Below are 23,487 nucleotides of genomic sequence, written 5' to 3'. Positions count from 1 at the left end.
CGATGAGACTGTTCAAAAAATTATATGTAAAGTCACATTATTTGTCTTGCAGTGACATGTAATATGCTTTGTCTTGCAGTGACATTCAATAGATACAAATGCTATATGTCATATGTAATTATATGCAGGTAAACACACCACACACAGATGCACACACACACACAGACAAACACACACACACACATAGCTCTGTCAATAGACTCTTACATTTAAAACTGACACAAATTTTGCAATGGGTCAACGTTTATATAAGAACTACCAAATATGTCTCCAGTTCAGTCACTCAGTCGAGTCAGACTCTTTGCAACCCCATGGTCTGTAGCATGCCAGGCCTCCCTGTCCATCACCAGCTCCTTTAATTTACTCAAACTCATGTCCACTGAGTTGGTGATGACATCCAACCATCTCATCCTCTATCATTCCCTTCTCCTCCCGCCTTCCATCTTTCTCAGCATCAGGGTCTTTCCTGTGAGTCAGTCTTTTGCATCAGGTAGCCAAAGGATTGGAGTTTCAGCTTCAGGATCAGTCCTTCTAATGAATATTCAGGATGGATTTCCTTTAGGATGGACTGCTTGGATCTCCTTGCAGTCCAAGGGACTCTCAAGAGTCTTCTCCAATATCAAGTTCAAAAGCATCAATTATTCAGCATTCAGCTTTCTTTATAGTCCACCTCTCATGTCCATACACGACTACCGGGAAAACCATAGCTTTGGCTAGATGGGACTGTTGGCAAAGTAATGTCTCTGCTTTTTAAAATGTTGTCTAGGTTGGTCATAACTTTTCTTCCAAGGAGTAAGTGTCTTTTAATTTCATTGCTGCAGTCAACATCTGCAGTGATTTTGTAGCCCCCCAAAATAAAGTCTCTCACTGTTTCCATTGTTTCCCTATCTATTGCCATGAAGTGATGTGACCAGATGCCATGATCTTAGTTTTCTGAATGTTGAGCTTTAAGCCAACTTTTTCACTCTCCTCTTTCACTCTCATCAAAAGGCTCTTTAGTTCTTCTTTGCTTTCTGCCATAAGGGTGGTGTCATCTGCATATCTGAGGTCACTGATATTTCTCCCAGAATTCTTGATTCCAGCTTGTGCTTCTTCCAGCCCAGCATTTCTCATGATGTACTCTGCATATAAATAGGCAGGGTGACAATATACAGCCTTGACGTATTCCTTTTCCTATTTGGAACCAGTCTGTTGTTCTACATCCAGTTCTAACTGTTGCTTCCTGACCTGCATACAGATTTCTCAAGAGGCAGGTCAGGTGGTCTGGTATTCCATCTCTCGAAGAATTTTCCACAGTTTATTGTGATCCTTACCATCAAAGGCTTTGGCATAGTCAATAAAGCAGAAATAGATCTTTTTCTCTGGAACTCTTGTGTTTTTTTTGATGATCCAATGAAGAGGCAAGAATATACAGAAGAACTATACTCAAAAGATCTTCACGACCCAGATAATCACGATGTTGTGATTACTCACCTAGAGCCAGACATCCTGGAATGTGAAGTCAAGTGGGCCTTAGAAAGCACCACTGTGAACAAAACTAGTGGAGGTGATGGAATTGGAGCTGAGCTATTTCAAATCCTAACAGATGATGCTGTGAAAGTGCTGCACTCAATATGCCAGCAAATTTGGAAAATGCAGTAGTGGTCACAGGACTGGAAAAGTTCAGTTTTCATTTCAATTCCAAAGAAAGACAATGCCTAAGAATTCTCAAACTGCTGCACAATTGCACTCATCTCACACACTAGTAAAGTAATGCTTAAAATTCTTCAACCCAGGCTTCAACAATACATGAAATGTGAACTTCCAGATGTTCAAGCTGGTTTTAGAAAAGGCAGAGGAGCCAGAGATAAAATTGCCAACATCCACTGGATCATTGAAAAAGCAAGAGAGTTCCAGAGTATAAGACACTTAACCACTATGTTTTTTTTTCTTTACTGACATGATTGCACATGTAATGACTTTGAGTAAGAGCCACAGGCCCCAGGAAAATAGAATTCCAACTTTTAATACTTGTGGACATATAATGGAGGAAGTTTAGGAGAACTTTCCTGAAGCTAAACAGGAATGAAAATTATTCATATCAAAATGAATTATAATAATATGATAATAAATGATTCATCTAAACCATGCATATGAAAAAGCCTCAAGCATTCTTATTAAAAAGAACAATGTTTTTTTCCCATATAATAATTATATAAGAAAAAAGTTGCAGAAAACTGATGCAGAGGGGAACAAGTTAAGAGTTTATGAAAACATTAAATGAAAGAAATTTATACTTTCTAATATTAAAAAAAAAAAACGATACCATTCTGAAAAAAAAAGGGACTTACCTCTGATATGTAGAAGTATGAGATTACTATCCAGAATCTTTTACAATGAAATCATTACAGTAATATTTGTAGAATATACAAATATGAAAATAAAATCTTTTTTAAAATATTTATTTTTTGATTGAAGGATAATTGCTTTACAGAATTTTGTTTTGTTCTGTCAAACATAAACATGAGTCAGCCATAGGTGTATACACGTCACCTCCCTCTTGAAACTCCCTCCCATCTATCACCAAAGTGAATGACAGATATTTTATGCAATCTGAATGTCATTCATTTAAAAGGATCAGAGAAGAAGAATTAACACAAACCCTGTTTTATAGCACAGACTTTAATAATTTCATTATATCCCTTCTTTTATAATAGTGTCACTGTGACATGAAACAGGAAGAAATTTATCAAAGAAATTTGCTTATGGAAAGAAAAGAGCATATCTAGAATTGACACATATTTCTCAGAAATGATTGTCTAAGGAATCATTTAAACATTCAATTCTCCTGAGAATGGCTTATTTGCATGTTCTTAGCTATGACCTTGCCTGAGGGTACACAGGTTACTAAGCAAATTGCCATTGCCTCATGATCCCCTTATACAAAATATGATTCCAACATATAGCCCTGATGTGCCTGAGTGGGATAGTCTAGAACGTAGCTGGTGCACAGTTACTTTAGTTTTTTCCTTTTCAGTAGAATTTTTTTCAGAGTAGTTTTAGGTCCACAGTAAAATTAAGAAAATATAGTTGTCATGTACCTTTTTTCTCCAGACTGTACACCACCTCCCCAACTAGCCACATTGTGTACTAAAATAATTCATTTGTTACAATTGATAAACATACATTATTAGCACATCATTATCACCATGGCACCTGGTCCCATCACTTCATGAGAAATAGATGGGGACACAGTGGAAACAGTGGCTGACTTTATTTTGGGGGCTCCAAAATCACTGCAGATGGTGATTGCAGCCATGAAATTAAAAGATGCTTACTCCTTGGAAGGAAAGTTATGACCAACCTAGATAGCATATTGAAAAGCAGAGACATCACTTTGCTAACAAAGGTCTGTCTAGTCAAGGCTATGGTTTTTCCAGTGGTCATGTATGGGTGTGAGAGTTCGACTGTGAAGAAAGCTGAGCACAGAAGAATTGATGCTTTTGAACTGTGGTGCTGGAGAAGACTCTTGAAAGTCCCTTGGACTGCAAGGAGATCCAATCAGTCCATTCTAAAGGAGATCAGTCCTGGGTGTTGTTTGGAAGGACTGATGCTCAACCTGAAACTTCAGTACTTTGGCCACCTCATGCGAAGAGTTGACTCATTGGAAAAGACTCTGATGCTGGGAGGGATTGGGAGCAGGAGGAGAAGGGGATGGCAGAGGATGAGATGGCTGGATGGCATCACCCACTCAATGGACATGAGTTTGAGTGAACTCTGAGAGTTGGTGATGGACAGGGGCGTGCTGCAATTCATGGGGTTGCAAAGAGTCGGACACGACTGAGCAACTGAACTGAACTGATCACCCAAAGTATATAATTTACATTAGAGATCCCGCTTGGTGTTGCATATTCTATGGGTTTGGATCCATGTATAATGACATGTATTCATTACAGTATAACATAGAATACTTTAACTGCCCTAAAAATCCTCTCTTTTCCACATATTCATTCCCTCCCTCTCCTCAGCCTTTGACAATCACTGATCATTTTACTGTGTTCTTAATTTTGCTTTTTCCAAAATGTCATATAATTGGAGCCCTACAGTTTGCGATCTTTTCAAATTGACGTCTTCAATTAGTAATGGGCATTTAAGGATCTTCCATGTCTATCCATGGCTTGATAGTTCCTTTGTTTCTAAAACTGTTGTATGTGCTTAGTAATGTCTCACTCTTTACAGCCCCATGAACTGTAGCCCACCAGGCTCCTCTGTCCTTGGAATTTTACAGGAAAGAACACTGGAGTGGGTTGCAATGTTCTTTTCTAGCTTTCACCTAAAAACTGTAAAATAGGTTTGTCAATACCTATAAAAAAATATCTGGGATTTGACTGGTATCCCACTGAATGTACTGATAACATTAAGCAGAATTAACATCATGATAACATTGAGTCTTGCCTATCCTTGCACGTAACATATATCTCCATTTATTTACTTCTTATTTGTTTCTTTATTGAGACTTTTATAGTTTTCCTCATATAGATTTCATACCTTTTATCATTAAATTTACCCCCAAGTATCTCTTTTTAGGGGAAGCTAACCTAAATGGCATTGTATTTTTAAATCAAAGTCTACTTCTTTATTGCTCATAAATAGGAAAGAGGTTGACTTTTATGTATCAACCTTATATCCTGAAACCTTTCTCTCTAAAGACTGTGTCCTTGGACATAGCTCCCACTCTGGGAAATGTTAGCAGAAAAATTATTCCAAGGGCAGAGAAGTGGGTGAGGAGCCTCTGATTACGTGGTTTCAGCTTGTTAGTCAACTGGCATTCATGTCCTCTGAATGACCTCCCCTGACATTAACAACAACTATAGGTGAGTCCAGCGTAAGTAGGTCAAAAGTATGAAAAGTCACAATTAGAAGGATGAAATTCTGCCATTGTTTTCATACATTTCTTCATTTTTTATCACCATCTTGTCATATCAAAATACATGTGGAATCACACACATGAAAACAACCAATAATATTCAATTATAATAAACATTTTTCAAAACTATGAAGCCTAAACTCCTATACAAGACTAGGATAAAATATATTTGTATAGGCCAAATAATAACTGATATTTTGGTTTTTTGTTTGGCTTTTCTATCACGTATCCATGGATCCAGTAATTGTATTTTAACTTATTTTTTTCTTTCAAATAAACCTAATAATAAAGACATCACCTGGCCTTTTTATTTGGTAAATTTGTAAAGAAAACAATGCAGAGTAGCTAAATTAATCACCTTAAATTAGTGCGGTGTTTGCATAAGGACAAAGGAACCGTTCCACTTTTCAATATATGCTAGGTAACTACTACTAGCATATTCTGAATGTTTGTCTGACTTGCTTCACTAGCAATGTTTATTTCAAAATTTTTAACAGAAATTGTTGCCTTTTATTTGCCTGTGATGCTGTGTTGAATCAACAGAAAGTGATTACTTTTGTATCATTTTGTTTTGTTTCTTCTTTCCTGGTAAACGATCACATGTGCCCCACTGCCTGCAAATTACCTTCTGACTACGGCTTCCCAATCACCTTGATATGTAGGGGCTTGTAACTGGGAATGACTCTTTGCTGAATACAAGCTCATAACATTGGAACTCATCTGCAGTTATAAACATTACTCACTGAACCTGACTCACTAGATCACCATGTGTTTTTTTCCTTGACTGGTGATATTCATATAGAGCAATAGATCCTCCAAAATGGTTTCTTGTATTTTAGCCACTAAAAAGAATTTAAGATGGAAATATACAAATCAAGTTTATTAGGTAATACCACAGAAGACTGAAAAATAAAATCTCTAAAAGGGTGGAACAAATAAACAGGCATGACATTCAAATTGTTAAAAACATTTTCAAGTGCATATGTGGATTTATAAGAAGAGCTGGTAAATTTTCTTCCATATCTTAACTACATATATTCATTTGGGCTCAGTTGCTTATTTTCTTTCTTAATTTTTTCAATTGTTCATTCATTCATTTGAACTCTCATATAATTATGTAACGCCTATTACAAGATATCAGGGCTTCCCTGGTGGCTCAGACAGTAAAGCGTCTGCCTGCAATGCTCGAGGCCCAGGCTCGATCCCTGGGTTGGGAAGATCCCCTGGAGAAGGAAATGGCAACCCACTCCAGTATTCTTGCCTGGAGAATTCCATGGACAGAGAAGCCTAGTGCAGGCTACAGTCCATGTGTTGCAAAGAGATGGACACGACTGAGCGACTTCACTTTCTATTACAAGATATGGGCCTGTATAAGAGTGTGTTCAGCCATGTCTGACTTTTAGTGACCCAATGGACTTTGTCCATGGAATTTTCCAGGCAAGAATACTAGACTCGATTGCCACTTCCTACTCCAGGGTATCTTCCTGACTCAAGGATCAAACTCACATCTCCCACATTGACAGGTGGAAATTCTTTCCCACTGTACTTCCTGGGAAGCCCCAAAATGTGCTGGAGTCCTACTGTTTTTCTAATGGGGCACAGTTCAGTCACTCAGTCATGTCAGACTCTTTGTGACCCCATGAATTGCAGCACGCCAGGCCTCCCTGTCCATCACCAACTCCTGGAGTTCACTCAGACTCATGTCCATTGAGTCAGTGATGCCATCCAGCCATGTCATCCTCTGTTGTCCCCTTGTCCTCCTGCCCTCAATCCCTCCCAGCATCAGGGTCTTTTCCAATGAGTCAACATTTCGCAAGAGGTGGCCAAAGTACTGGAGTTTCAGGTTTAACATCAGTCCTTCCAAAGAATACCCAGGACTGATCTCCTTTAGAATGGACTGATTGTATCTCCTTGCAGTCCAAGGGACTCTGAAGAGTCTTCTCCAACACCACAGTTCAAAAGTGTCAATTCTTCTGTGCTCAGCTTTCTTCACAGTCCAACTCTCACATCCATACATGACCACTGGAAAAACCATAGCCTTGACTAGACGGACTTTTGTTTGTAAAGCAATGTCTCTGCTTTTTAGCATGCTATCTAGGTTGGTCCTAACTTTCCTTCCAAGGAGTAAGCATCTTTTAATTTCATGGCTGCAGTCACCATCTGCATTGATTTTGGATCCCCTCAAAATAAAATCAGTCACTGTTTCCACTGTTTCCCCATCTATTTCCCATGAAGTGATTGGATCAGAAGCCAAATGGGGCATAAGGGTTACTTAAAAACAAAATTATGTGAAGTTACAATTATAATGCAACTTCAAGGACACCATTCTAGACCTACTGAATGAAAATTTAGGGAAGTGGGCCCATCATCAGTATTTGTGACAAACCTCTTCTGTGGTTCCCATGAATGGTCTAATCTGAGATATTCACCTGCAGTTGAGGACATATGATATCTGGCCTCCAAGTGCTCATATTTCATTGGAGTACCTGATCATTTAAAACAATTAGGAAAACATTAAGAGGTTTATATATATTTAAAAGTTTCATTAACCAGTTCCTACACAATGATATTTAACATCTTGCAGTAATAATTTATCCTTCCAACTGCCTGAAAATGATGATCTAGGTACCTGGGAGATTTTTTATGTTAGCTAACGAAGTGCTATTTGTTTCAACATTTAGTATATTATATGGTACTTCTATTTAACTACACATTATGAATTTTTCCTACTGATTTTGTAAAGATAATGTGACTTTCATAAATTCCCATCTACATTGAAATCAAAAACACTGAGACATTAAATCATCACCACAGTTTCAGAAATCTGTTTTTTTCATTCACCACCAACCCAATGTATATTGAATGTGTCTCTGCTCTATTTAAAATGTGGAGTACTGGGACATTAACAATAGGGCTTATGATTTTAGAAGGTCATGATTAGAGTCTTTACTGACAGGGGAATAAATATGAAAGTATGGAAAGTTAAGTGTTAGTCACTCAGTCGTGTCTGACTTTTTCAGATCTCATGGACTATAGCCAGCCAGGCACCTCTGTCCATTAAATTCTCCAGGCAAGAATACTGGAGCGGGTAGTCATTCCCTTCTCCAGAGGATCTTCCCAACCCAGGGATTGAACTTAGGTCTCCTGCATTGTAGACAGATTCTTTACCATATGAGCCATCAGGGAAGCGCCAATACTACAAATAGATTTTGTTAAACGAATAGGCAAAACCCAGACTTTGAAGGCCGTAGTTATCCATATGCATGAGCATGACAAAGGAGTACTTCATGAGACAACAACACGTTTGTAGGATATAGAAAGAAGAATGGAGAAGCAAGGAACCCTTGGAAAGGGGATCTGTCATCAACAAAGGGGCAGATACAGAATGTACATGGATCCATTGCCAAGATTGGCTGCATTGGAAAAGTACTGTGGGAAATAGTAGAGATTTAGGTACTCATTAATACTCTGAATATTTCTATGGTTTCTTCCTCAAGTGACTGAAAGTTTGAAGAGCTCTGCTGCCACCCCTATGGAAAGTCATCACTGACTAAACATTACTACCAGTCAGTTGTCAGAGGCTGTGGTTCGGCAGATACATGGTTATATCTACAGCTACATTTGACACATTTCAAACTCTAAACTAGTTTAATAACTAATTAAACTTCATAATTTTATTTATGTTTTCATTATATGATGCATTTTATTTTTAAAGAAAATTTATATTGTATGAAACACTGGCATCTCAGAATTAAAAATAAACATATTTAGCTTCAAGCTATGACTCATCGAATTAATCATCATAAATTCAGGAATGTAGACATTTATATGTTTTAAGAGGAAGATTCAATTTTTCCTCTTCTACAAGTTTTTTCTTCCTACCCTCAAAATTGATGATGAAGCATTTTATTTCTGGTGAGGAGAAAAGAATGGTGAATTTATACATTTTAAGTATGAACTGTGACTCAGGCACTCTCTTCAGGTGTATTATTTTCCCACATGTTCTTCATGGGAGAGAAAGCTCAAAGTTTAAGTAACGCTCTCCAGATGAGAAATCAGCAGAAGCCAAAATGTAACCAAGGGCTTCCTGACAGAGTGCCACCGTGCTATTAGTTCAAGTAATGAAGTCCTCGGACCTTGTGGGCTCTTAGGAGAGGCTTGTGATATTGGGAGGGGTCTGGGGTGGTGGACAGAGAAAGAGAGAGACAGGGAGGAGGAGAGGAGAGGAGGAGGTGGAGAGAGGAACAGAATTATAAAAATAAGTATTACCTTCTCTATGGATTTGGGGGCACAGATCAAACAGATTCAAAGAGAAGGTGGTTGTGTTTATACATTGTCAAATGTGCTTCTGACTTAGAAGGTTTTATTTTATTTCCATGTTTCTTTCTCTCTCTCTTTTTATTGTTTTTGCATTTGCTTATGGCTTATATCTATTTCTAGTGTTTCAATGTAATCTACAATTTCAAGAGACCCATCTTTCTGTGTTGTGTGTGTGTGTGTGTGTGTGTGTGTGTGTGTGTGAACTTAGTAGCTCAGTCATGTTCGACCCTTTGAAACCTCATGAAATGTAGCTGGTCAGGCTCCTCTGTCCATGGAATTTTCTAGGCAAGAATATTGGAGTGGATTGCCATTTCCTACTCCAGGGGATCATCCCAACTGAGGGATCAAACTTGTATCTTTTCTGTCTCCTGCATTGAAAGGTGGATTCTTTATTACTATGCTACATGGGAAGCCCCAGTGTTTCTAGTCAATATATTTAATAACCACACTGATAATCATAGCTTTTCCAGGGCGTTTGTGAAGACCAAATATTATATGGATTTTTAGGCTTTCAGCTTAACGACTCCATTCAGAAAAAATGTACTGCAACAGCATGGTAGGGAGAAAAATAAAGTATAAACTTCAAAATAAGACTTATCTGGGGGATGAAATTCCAATGGTGATGATGTTCCTGATAATAGAACTATTGACAGTTATTTAGTATTTATTGAGCATAATGAGGAATGCTTTAGGTTAAATCACTAATCCTCACACTAAATCCTCACATCGACTGACTATGGAAGTTATTTATATTATCCCCCTTTTTTAAACAAAGAGCGATTTCAAGAACAGAAACGTTAAGAAGTTTGCCCAAGGACAGATAGGTATGATAGAGTCAGTATTTAATCTATGAATTAGAATTCAGAGTCTGCTGTCATGATCACTACTGAGCTTCTGATTCCTTGCAAGTAAATTGAGGAATATACTGCCAAAGAGCCTGAAATTGATTTTGGGAGAATGTCTGCTTCTTGATAGTGTGGTATCAGAAAAAAATCACTTTCTCTTGAACAGTTTAGGTTCTAATAGCACTGGAAGCAAAGTTCTTACAATGATCAAGAAGAGGTCAGAAAGATGGTAGATAATCACAGGTTATAAAAGTGTTAAATGTTCAGTCATGTCCGACTCTTCACAACCCCATGGACTATAGCCTGCCAGGCTCCTCTGACCATGGGATTCTCCAGGCAAGAATACCAGGGTGGGTAGGCATTTCCTTCTCCAGGGGATCTTCTAGACCCAGGGATGAAACCTGGTTGTCATGCATTCAGGCTTCCCTGGTGGCTCACATGGTAAAGAATGTGCCTGCAATGCAGGAGAACTGGGTTTGATCCTTGGGGATGATCAACTGGGAGAAGGAAATGGCTACTCACTCCAGTGTTCTTGCCTGGAGAATTCCATGGACAGAGGAGCCTGGTGGGCTACAGTCCATTGGGTCGCAAAGAGTTGGACACAACTAAGTGACTAACACTTTCACTTTCAACCATAGGTAACCAAATGATCTTACTTTAATAGCTGAGGATTCAGTATTTTGTCCAAAAGAATAAACAGTGAGAAACAGAAACCTGAGTTTATCTTGATGCAAGTGGTCATTAGCTGGTTATGGTCTTTTTGCAGGGTATCAAATATCAATGCCATTATCCATGGCTGATCTATGACTTCTTTGACCAATATAGTACAGTAGAAGTGACAGTATATCAATTTCTTCACTGGACTTAAGAGGACTGGAATCTTCTGCGTTAGTATATATGAGCTCTGAGCTTTCAGGTAAGTGGTCTAATTACCATGATAGAGACCACATAGAGATGCTCTGAGATGGAATGTGCTTTGGATGTGTCTGAGCCCAGTTCCACAGCTCTTCTCATTGAGGCACTGGGCATATGAGTGGACTCATTTTTGAATGATTCCACTTGCCCGATGAATGCTACCAGGTAACCAAGTTAGAGTCACATGGATCAAGAAAGTGTCAGATTTTTGCTCAACTACTTTCCTTCCAAAATCACTGTTGTTTTGAAAGCTCTTTGTTGGGGAAGTTTGCAATGACATTCGAATTTGGAGTACACATATACAGAAACAGATAAATATGTGCACACACACACACACACACACATATATATTCAGACACACATACATACATACATACATTCATAAATACATATGAATAAACACACATACATGTTTATTTCTCACAGGGAAATATAAGATGGTTGGCTTTCTAAATTTACCCCTAACACCATTAAATTTAGATTATACATCTCCAGCAAGATGTCCATCAGCACCTGACATAGGTCTTGAGAAGTTGAATGTTGGGAGTGGGATTCCCCACACTGGGGATGTTGGGAGTGGCATTCCCCATACTGAATTGAAAGTCTTTCTTTAAAGCAGGCGTGTATCTGTGTCTATGCCAGGTGATGTAGTTTGTTTCCCTCCACTGAAGTTGTAAGCAACAGTATACGTTTTCATGTTCTCTTCCCTTCAATAGTTCTCATATTGCCAGGTCCAATAGATAATGTTTATTTTCATTTCATCAGCAGCAAATTGACCACAGTGTCCTGTTCTTACCTTTCCCAAAGACTCCATTTGCCTCTCTCTCTTATGTTTCATATTGTCATCACACGAATTTCCTTATTGTCATTATCTAAATTTATTTATAGTTTTTGGCAACTGTTTGTTCTTTTCCACTAAAATAAAACCTTCACAAAGCCAAAGATCTTTGTTGTATTTTCATTGCTATATGCTCATTGCCTAAAACAATCCCTGGTCCATAGTTGCTCTCAATGAATATTTGTTAAATGAATGAAGTGCCACAAAACCCACATGAATTCATCATAGTGTTGAGTTTTGTTTTAGAATAAAATTAACATTAGTTTCTAAAATAAACAAGTTATGACATTCCATTTATTTTCTTTGGATATAAAAGAAATCTGTTATCTGTAATAAAGTACCACATACTGGGTGGCTTAAAATGAGTTTATTGTCTCATAGTTCTGGAAAATAAAAGGTCTGAAATCAAGGTTTTGGTAGGATTGGCTTCTCCTGAGGGCTGTGAGAGATGGATCTCTTCCAGATCTCTCTCTTTGGCTTGTAGATAACTATTTTTATGCCCACATCACATTCTCGCTGTATTATCAAATCATCTTTCCTCTGTAGTATCTCCATGTATACACTTCTCCTTGTTATAAAGAAATCAGTCATATTGTATTAAGGGTCACCCTATGGTGCTCAGTTGCTCAAACATATCCTACTCTTTGCAACCCCACAAACTGTAGCCTGTCAGGTTCCTCTGTCCATGAAATCTTCCAGGCAAGAATACTGGAGTAGGTTGACAGTTATTAATCCAGGGGATTGTCCCAATACAGGGATCAAACCCACATCCTTCATCTCCTATATAGGCAGGTGGATTCTTTACCACTAAAAATTCATTTTAGCTTGATTTATTCTTCAAAGACCCTATCTCCAAATAAGGTCACACTATCAGATCCTGGGGCTAGGAATTCAACCTATGAATTGGGGGTGGGGGATACACTGACCCATGACACAAAGTAAAATAATTCATCTCAGTTCAGTTCAGTCACTCAGGCATATCCAACTCTTTGTGACCCCATGGACTGCAGCTTACCAGGCCTCCCTGTCCATCACCAACTCCCAGAGCTAGTTCAAACTCATGCCCATCAAGTCAGTGCTGCCATCCAACCATCTCATCTTCTATCATCCCCTTCTCTTCCTGCCTTCAATCTTTCCCAGCATCAGGGTCTTTTCAAATGAGTCAGTTATTTGCATCAGGTGGCCCAAGTATTAGAGTTTCAGCTTCAGCATCAGTCCTTCCAGTAAATATTCAGGACTGATTTCCTTTAGGATGGACTGGTTTGATCTCCTTGCAGTCCAAGAGACTCTCAAGAGTCTTCAACACCACCGTTCAAAAGCATCAGTTCTTCAGTGCTCAGCTTTCTTTATAGCCCAACTCTCACATCCATACATGACTACTGGAAAAATCATAGCTTTGACCAGAAGGACCTTTGTCAGCAAAGTAATGTCTCTGCTTTTTAATATGCCGTCTAAGTTGGTCATAGCTTTTCTTCCAAAAGGAGCAAGCATCTTTTAATTTCATGGCTGAAGTCACTATCTGCAGTTATTTTGGGCTCAAATAAAACCCTGTGTGCACTAGGACTCAGAGATCTCCACAGAGACTGAGCCATATCTGTCTTTGAGTGTTTGAGTATCTCCTGTGGAAGCATGGGTCAGCGGTGGTCTTCTGCAGGGGCAGGGGCTCTGGGTACAGCTGACCTGCGTCACACAGCATGTGTCATTAGCCTTCTTGGAGGAGGTCACCATTAACCCCACAATAGAGCCACTGAGCAGATGACCCACAAACTGCAGAAAAATTATACCAAATAAGTTATTGCACTGTTAGGAAAGTTCTAGGACCCACAGTAGATTCTCCAACCTGGGGATCTGGCAAATGGACTGAGATCCCCAGGGAATTTGACTTTGGAGGTCAGTGGGATTTGATTACAGAACTTCCACAGGAGTGGGGAAACAGACTCTTGGAGGGAACAAACAAATGTCCTAATGTGGTTGCTTTTCTAGCTTGTTTCAGTGAAATCTGTGAAGGCAATATCTCTACAGCAAAAAGAACAAGAAAAAGAGGAGACAAGATCAGAATGACATCATAGACCTACATCATTACATTTACAGGCATGTAAGTTATTGAGACATTACTTTGCCAACAAAGGTCCTTCTAGTCAAGGGTATGGTTTTTCCAGTGGTCATGTATGGATGTGAGAGTTGGACTGTGAAGAAAGCTGAGTGCCGAAGAATTGATGCTTTTGAACTGTGGTGTTGGAGAAGACTCTTGAGAGTCCCTTGGACTGCATGGAGATCCAACCAGTCCATTCTGAAGGATATCAGCCCTGGGATTTCTTTGGAAGGAATGATGCTAAAGCTAAAACTCCAGTACTTTGTCCACCTGATGCGAAGAGTTGACTCATTGGAAAAGACTCTGATTCTGAGAGGGATTGGGGGCAGGAGGAGAATGGAACGACAGAGGATGAGATGGCTGGATGGCATCACTGACTCGATGGACGTGAGTCTGAGTGAACTCCAGGAGTTGGTGATGGTCAGAGAGGCCTAGCGTGCTGCGATTCATGAGGTCGCAAAGAGTCGTACATGACTGAGTGACTGAACCGAACTGAACTGAAATTATTGTAGAGTTTTTTATTTTGGTGACAACAGGAAGCCATTGGCAGGTTTTCAGCAAAGAATGATGTGATCTGACATATTTTAACATGATTGCAAGAATTCCCTGTTGGTCTAGAAGTCGGAACTCCATATTCCCACTGCTGAGGGTCTGGGTTTAATCCCTGGCCAGGGATCTACAAAGCTGTGTTGCTGTTGTTTAGTCACTAAGTTTTGTTTGACTTTTTTTGGACCCTATGGTCTGTAGCCTGCTAGGCTCCTCTGTCCAAGAGATTTACAGGCAAGAATACTGGAGTGGGTTGCCACTTCTGACTCCAGGAGATCTTTCCCACCCAGGGATCGAAACTGAGCCACTAGGGAAGCCCAAGAAGCTGTGTGCAGGGCCTTAAAAAAATAATGCTTTGGCTGCTGTGTTGGGAATAGACTAGGTAGAATTAAGGAAATAGGTTAAGAGATAATAAAGATTTTTTAAAACAGAAGCAAGGAGATGTGTCTGGAAAGCAGTGCTTGCTGATGAAATAGATGTGTTGTATTAAAGAAAAAAGAAATGGAGTGTGATCCAAGGTTTTTGCACTGAGACATAGAAGAGTGTGAGAAGAACTATTTGGGGGAGGTGGGTGAAGTTACAGAAAGCAGTTTTGAACGAACTCTGTGATAAGTATCTTCAGTCCCCCAGGCAGAGATGTTTGGTTGACATACAGTAAGCTGGTATTCAGGGGGCTTCCCTGATAGCTCATTTGGTAAAGAATCCACCTGCAATGCAGGAGACCCCAGTTTGATTCCTGGGTCAGGAACTGAAGACCCCTTCTCCGCTAGATAAGGGAACAGATACCCATTCCAGTATTCTGGGGCTTCCCTTGCGGCTTAGCTGCTAAAGAATCTGCCTGCAATGCGGAATACCTGGGTTCAACACCTGAGTTGGGAAGATACCCTGGAGAAGGGAATGGCTACCCACTCCAGTAGTCTGGCCTGGAGAATTCCATGGACTGTATAGTTCATGGGATCACAAAGAGTTGCGACAAGACTGAGCAACTTTCACTTTCATATTCCAGTGTTCAGAGAACACTAGTTCAGACTCTCATTGTAATGTGTTCAGCATAAAGATAATATCTAAAGCCATTAAGACTGATGATATCAGCCAAAAGAATAAGGGTATAAAAGACGCTCAGTTAGTGAACATTGCAACATGCCAGTGAGTTTAGGAGAAAATGCAGAAGCAACACAGAAACAGTGATTATTGTGAAAGGGAGAAAACCAAGAGGGTGTGGCATCCTGAAAAAAAGTATTTCAAGGAAGAGAAAGGGATCCAGTGTGGCAAATGCTGTGGCTAAGTCAAGTACAATGTCAGGGACATCATAATGTGAAATGTGACAGCGAGATCTAAACTCAACAGTAGATACAAAATGAAGAAAAGGATATGTAAGGAATTTTGGAGTACATTTGTAAGGACCAGATGATTGATGGAAAGTAGGGTGGGAGGGAAAGGAAATGATTCACATAGTGCTCAGGCTTTTAGCTTAAGAACTTGGCCAGCGGGGGGAAGCCCTCTACAAGATGAGGAGTATAAGACAAAGATCTGTGAAGAGAGTTAATTCACGGTTATTTTGACTTTTATGTGCTTGAGAGCTGTCTACGTGAAAAAGAGTAGTTGAACACATGGCGTTTGTAGAAAGGTCTGGGTTGGTGAGTCAAGATAATAATGATACTTATAAAGAGATGGATGGATATAAACTCGCTCTTGCCCAACATAATGAAGAGAGTGCCACTTACAATTAATGGCCTAAATTGTTTTCTATTGAATCTTTATTCCTTGTATCCTGTATTAATCTTAAAATTTATCAGTCATGACAGAAAGTTTACTTAAAAGGCAAGTGAGATAAAATCAATGTATCTAACCCTTAGTGAATATAAAACAATAAATAACTATTTTGACTGAAAATGTCATGACTGTTTTTCCATCTATAAAATGACTACTGAATGGACATAATTACCTGAATTACTCCTTTATGTTAACAGGTTATAATCAGAGAGGACTATAACAACTTGATTACACTGAATTTTCCTCAGGAAAATTTGAAGGATTTTTCTTACACAATATAAAGATTATTTTAGGACACTTAGAAAAGTAGGCTACATGCCCCAAAATGGGAAGAAAAGGATTTACAGGAAAAAAATAATGTAAGAAAGAGGAAGTAGATTTAATATTTTTTTTAGTCACTAAATTGTCTATCCACATCCTTCTTCAGTCATTATTAATTAGCTATCAATGTGGTCCTTCATTTGTGAAGCTATATCCCACAAGGTATCTGGCAACTAGAACTAATAAAAAATATTTGAAAGTCTGCCCTATTGAAGCTTTATATTCTTAATGTCATTTCTACATTCCCTAAAGTAGCATTCAGGCTTAATCAGAATCACTGTTTTGGGTTTTGTGCATATCTATGTGTTCTCTCATTTTGAAGTTATGGATGCTTGTGTTCTGTGAGGCGGACCAGGTTCTTACAGCTTGGGAGTGGCTGCTTTCTAATTTTCCTACTGAAGTCTTTTTTTTTTTTTTTTTTAATTGAAGCACTTGCCATTTGACACGTTCTCCTTTTGTTTCTTACTAGGACAACCAGGAAGAAAGAGAACTCTCAGGTGGCCTATGGAATAAGTAGAACAAATACTGTGTTAATTAATGTAATATATTGGAAGATTGAATGTGACAGTCTGGTTTGCTGGAAATATTTGAGAATACTTCATATAGCTATTTAGAATTTGAAGAATAAGTTATATTAGAGAACAAGAAAATAATCAGACAGGATTATGGAACAAGGATTGAACCAGGAAAAGCATTAATATGGCAAATAATGGTGAGGAAGGAAGGCTAAATGAGGCATTGATTTAGTTATTTACAGACTTTTTTCTATTAAAATAAACCCAGAAATCATATCACTTTTGTTGATTTAGCACTTTTCACTGCTTATTTTAACGCTGTTCACTCTTACAGTTCCAGAGAACCTATAAATGTCTCCCTAGTACCTCAAGTGCCATTTATCAAAGTTACTGCCTGCACTCACCAAGCAAGGGTTTATACATCTTACTTTGCAGTATTTCCCTTTCAAAAATAATTCTGAAAGAAATTAACTAAACAGCACCAAATGTGAGTAGAGGTGAGTCAAAAGCCTGAGATATTTCATGCATATGGACAATTGAAAAGGTGTATTAAGGGGAATTCTGACATATTTTGACATCAATTCAGAAGAAGTAGCAGAATATATATGTGTGTATATATATATATATATATATATAAAACTCTTTTCAATTTTACTCCATTTAGTAATTTGAGATGCAAACTGATCCTCAATCTGTCCATTTTTGCATTGCTTTGTAACAGAAATTTGTTTACATGAGCCCTTAATTTAAAACATACATTTTTACTTCTTAATCTATCCTTTGTGGAACCTTTGGCAAGGTCACTGAATCAGCCATTTCTCAAACTCTGAGGCTATTTTCAAGCAGGCTGGGTCAAGGGATTTTACTACATACCACAAAAGTATTCAGTGCTTTTTTGAAGGGCTTATGAACTGTCTTAAGAAACTTACTCACATTTTATTCACAAAAATTGAAGATTATATTGTCTTTTTGAAGCACTGAAGAAATATAGCTAACTATCATCCAATACTACAGTTAAAAATCATTGAGAGGTAATAGGTACTGTATACTATTACCATTATTAAAATGTATATTTGGAATGGACTGTTTTAAAAATATCTCTTATTCATCCATAAGAAAATAATAAAACCTTATGATTTGTGATAACATAGATGGATACTGAAAATGTTTTGCCAAGATAAATTAGACAGAGAAAGGCAAATGCAATGGCACCCCACTCCAGTACTCTTGCCTGGAAAATCCCATGGACGGGGGAGCCTGGTGGGCTGCAGTCCATGGAGTCGCTGAGGGTCTGATACGACTGAGCGACTTCACTTTCACTTTCATGCATTGGAGAAGGAAATGGTGACTCACTCCAGTGTTCTTGCCTGGATAATCCCAGGGATGAGGGAGCCTGGTGGGCTGCCTTCTATGGGGTCGCACAGAGTTGGACACAACTGAAGCGACTTAGCAGCAACAGCAGTAAATCTCATATATACGTATGTGGAGCATAAACAAACATTCCTCTCCCCAAAGAAAATCCTCAGATACAGAGAATAAGACACAGGGTGTTGAGGGCTAGGTGGTGGGCAAAATGGGTGAAGGGAATCAAAAAGTACAAAACTTTGGTTATAAAATAAATAAGTCATGAGGATACTATGTACAACATGGTAATTATAGTTTATAATCTTACTTTGGCAACAAAGGTCCGTCTAGTCAAGGCTATGGTTTTTCTAGTAGTTGTATATGGATGTGAGACTTGGACTATAAAGAAAGCTGAGCACCGAAGAATTGATGCTTTTGAACTGTGGTGTTGGAGAAGACTCTTGAGAGTCCCTGGGACTGCAAGAAGATCCAACCAGTCCTGGTTCACTGGGACGACCCAGAGGGATAGTACGGGGAGGGAGGCTGGAGGAGGGTTCAGGATGGGGAACACATGTATACATGTGGCGGATTCATGTTGATATATGGCAAAACCAATACAATATTGTAAAGTTAAAAAAAAAAAAAAAAAAATGCAAAAAAAAAAAAAAAAGATCCAACCAGTCCATCCTAAAGGAGATCAGTCCTGGGTGTTCATTGGAAGGACTGATGTTGAAGCTGAAACTCCAATACTTTGGCCACCTGATGCGAGAGCTGACTCATTTGAGAAGACTTTGATGCTGGGAAAGATTTGAGGGTGGGAGGAGAGGGGGCGACAGAGGATGAGATGGTGGGTGGCATCACTGACTCAATGGACATGGGTTTGGGTGGACTCCGAGAGTTGGTGATGGACAGGGAGGCCTGGCGTGCTGTGGTTCATGGGGTCACAAAGAGTCAGACATGACTGGGTGACTGAACTGAACTGAACTGAATCCTGTATGGCATATTTGAAAGTTGCTAAGAGAGTAGAGAGAGTTCTCATCACAAGAAAAAAAACATTGCAACTATGTACAGTGACAGCTGTTAGAATTATTGAGATGATCATTTTGTAATACATACAAATATTGAAGCATCTTGTATACCTAAAACTAATATGTCAATTATATTTCAATACAAATAAAAATTTCTCTTATTCTACATAAATGTTTTGAAGGATTTACTTTATTTTTTTGTCTATTTCCTCAGCTGCACATGGAAAAAACTAATACTACATATTTTACTTTATTAATGTGAAATTACATTAGTTAATTCAGGAAAACATTTAGGAAAGCACATGTCACGTAGAAATGCTAAATAAAGGTATCATCTGCTTTGACAGAATTTCTGTTTTTCCTTTTTATTCAAAATGGTTTTATATATTTTCAAGCCAAATATGCAAGTCAGAAGCTTTAAAAAACTGAATTGTTCTCTAATTTTTTTTTTCCCTAGTGAATTTAGAATGGTGATTTATTTGTTTTGTTTGCATAGATATCAGCAAAATCTGTAATTGCAGAATTTAGCATTTTTCTGTTTGTAATTTCAATTAGAAATGCATTTTCTAATCATATTTTTTACAGGTTGACTGCACCAAATTTTTCTCTTCCAAATATACAATTTGCTGTTGTTCAGTCATCCAGTCATGTCCAACTCTGCACCCATGGACTGTAGCACTACAGGCTTGCCTGTTCTCCACTATCTCCTGGAGCTTGTTCAAACTCATACCCATAGAGCCAGTGATGTTATCCAACCATCTTGTCCTTTGTCATCCCCTTTTTCTCTTGCCTTCAATCCTTCCCAGCATCAGAGTCTTTTCCAGTGAGTTGACTCTACGCGTCAGTTGGTCAAATTATTGGAGCTTCAGAATCAGTTCTTCCAATGATTATACAGGGTTTATTCCCTTTACTATTGAGTAGTTTGATCTCCCTTCAGTTCAAGTGACTCTCAAGAATCTTCTTCAACACCACAATTAGAAACATCAATTCTTCATTGCTCAGCTGTCTTTATGGTTCAACTCTCACATCCATACATGACTACTGAAAAAACCATTGCTTGGACTATATGGATCTTTGTCTGTATAGTAATGTCTCTGCTTTTTAATATACTGTCTAGGTTTGTCATAGCTTTTCTTCCAAGTAGTAAAGATTCTTTTAATTTCATGGCTGCAGTCACCATTTGTGGTGATTTTGGAGCCCAAAAAATAAAGTCTATTACTGTTTCCATTGTTTCCCAATCTATTTGCCATGAAGTGAGTGAAGCAGGGCAATGGCTAATACAGTTTTGCCAAGAGAACACACTAGTCATAGCAAACACCCTCTTCCAACAACAAAAAAGAAAACTCTACACATGGACATCACCAGATGGCCAACACCAAAATCAGATTGATTATATTCTTTGCAGCCAAAGATGGAGAAGCTCTATACAGTCAACAAAAACAAGACCAGGAGCTGACTGTGGCTCAGATCATAAGCCCCTTATTGCCAAATTCAGACTTAAATTGAAGAAAGTAGGGAAAACCACTAGACTTTTCATGTATGACCTAAACCAAATCCATTATGATTATACAGTGGAAGTGAGAAATAGATTTAAGGGACTAGATCTGATAAACAGAGTGCCTGATGAACTATGGACAGAGGTCCGTGATATTGTACAGGAGACAGGGATCAAGACCATCTTCATGGAAAAGAAATGGATAAAAGCAAAATGGCTGTCTGAGGAGGCCTTACAAATAGCTGTGAAAAGAAGAGAAGCGAAAAGCAAAGGAGAAAAGGAAAGATATAATCATCTGAATGCAGAGTTCCAAAGAATACCAAGGAAAGATAAGAAAGCATTCCTCAGTGATCAATGCAAAGAAATACAGGAAAACAACGAGTGGGAAAGACTAGAGATCTCTTCAAGAAAAGTAGAGATAGCAAGGGAACATTTCATGAAATGATGGGCTCGATAAAAGACAGAAATGGTATGGACCTGAGAAGCAGAAGATATTAAGAAGAGGTGGCAAGAATACACAGAAGAACTCAACAAAAAAGATCTTCATAACCAAGATAATCACGATGGTGTGATCACTCACCTAGAGCTGGACATTCTGGAATGTGAAGTCAAGTGGGCCTTAGAAAGTATCACTATGGACAAAGCTAGTGGAGGTGACAGAATTCCAGTTGAGCTATTTCAAATCCTAACAGATGATGCTGTGAAAGTGCTGCACTCAATATGTCAGTAAATTTGGGAAACTCAGCAGTGGCCACAGGACTGGAAAAGGTCAGTTTTCATTCCAATCCCAAAAAAAGGCAATGCCAAGAAGAATGCTCAAACTACTGCACAATTGCACTCATTTCACATGCTAGTAAAATAATGGTCAGAATTCTCCAAGCCAGGCTTCAGCAATACGTGAACCATGAACTTGCAGTTGTTCAAGCTGGTTTTAGAAAAGGCAGAGGAACCAGAGATCAAATTGCCAACATACCCTGGATCATGGAAAAAGCAAGAGAGTTCCAGAAAAGCATCTATTTCTGCTTTATTGACTATGCCAAAGCCTTTGACTGTGTGGATCAAAATAAACTGTGGAAAATTCTGAAAGAGATGGGAATACCAGACCACCTGACCTGCCTCTTGAGAAACCTGTAGGCAGGTAAGGAAACAACAGTTAGAACTGGGCACGGAACAACAGACTGGTTCCAAATAGGAAAAGGATTACGTCAAGGCTGTATATTGTCACCCTGCTTATTTAGCTTATATGCAGAGTACATCATGAAAAATGCTGGGCTGAAAGAAGCACAAGCTGGAATCAAGATTGCCAGGAGAAATATCAATAACCTCAGATATGCAGATGACACCACCCTTATGGCAGAAAGTGAAGAGGAATTAAAAAGCCTCTTGATGAAAGTGAAAGAGGAGAGTGGAAAAGTTGGCTTAAAGCTCAATATTCAGAATACTAAGATCATGGCACCTGGTCCCATCACTTCATGGGAAATAGATGGAGAAACAGTGGAAACAGTGTCAGACTTTATTTTGGGGGGCTCCAAAATCACTGCAGATAGTGACTGCAGACATGAAATTAAAAGACACTGCTTTGAAGGAAAGTTATGACCAACCTAGATAGCATATTAAAAAGCAGAGACATTACTTTGCCAACAAAGATCCGTTTAGTCAAGGCTATGGTTTTTCCAGTGGTCATGTATGGATGTGAGAGTTGGACTGTGAAGAAAGCTGAGTGCCGAAGAATTGTTGCTTTTGAACTGTGGTGTTGGAGAAGACTCTTGAGAGTCCCTTGGACTGCAAGGAGATCCAACCAGTGCATTATAAAGGAAATCGGTCCTGGGTGTTCATTGGAAAGACTGATGCTAAAGCTGAAACTCCAATACTTTGGCCACCTGATGCGAAGAGTTGACTCGTTGGAAAATACTCTGATGCTGGGAGGGATTTTGGGCAGGAGGAGAAGGGGATGACAGAGGATGAGATGGCTGGATGGCATCACTGACTTGATGGACATGAGTTTGTGTGAACTCTGGGAATTGGTGATGGACAGGGAGGCCTGGCCTGCTGCAATTCATGGGGTTGCAAAGAGTCGGACATTACTGAGGGACTGAACTGAACTTAGTGACTGGATGCCATGATCTTAATTTTTTGAATGTCAAGTTTTAAGCCAGTTTTTTTACTCTCTTCTTTCACCTCCACCGAGAGGCTCTTTAGTTCCTCTTTGCATACTGCCGTGTGGTTTCATCTGAATATCTGAGATTGTTGGTATTTTTCCCAGCAATCTTAATTCTGGCTTGTGCTTCATCTAGCCCAGGATTCCACATGATGTACTCCGCATAGAAGATAAATAAGCTGGGTGACGATATACAGCTTTGACACACTCCTTTCCCAATTGGGAACCAGTCCATTGCTACAGATTTTGCAAGAGGCAAGTAAGGTCTGGTATTCCCATCTGATTAAGAATTTTCCACAGTTTGTTGTGATCCACACAGTCAATGAAGCAGAATTAGATGTTTTTCTGGAATTCTCTTGCTTTCTATGATCTAATGGATATTGGCAACTTG

General features: G+C 38.9%; 1 protein-coding gene across 5 annotated transcripts in view; it reads right to left on the bottom strand.

Moving 5' to 3' along the window:
- Positions 1 to 23,487, bottom strand: part of CDH18 (cadherin 18) — a 590,306-nt gene that overhangs the window by 154,310 nt on the left and 412,509 nt on the right. The gene's annotated exons all lie outside the window — the stretch shown is intronic.

The sequence above is a fragment of the Bos javanicus genome, chromosome 20 (genome assembly GCF_032452875.1).
Source record: "Bos javanicus breed banteng chromosome 20, ARS-OSU_banteng_1.0, whole genome shotgun sequence".
In the NCBI taxonomy this organism is placed as follows: Eukaryota; Metazoa; Chordata; class Mammalia; order Artiodactyla; family Bovidae; genus Bos; species Bos javanicus.
The sequence above is the reverse complement of the archived record's forward strand: the minus strand, read 5'-3'. Positions and strand labels throughout refer to the sequence as shown.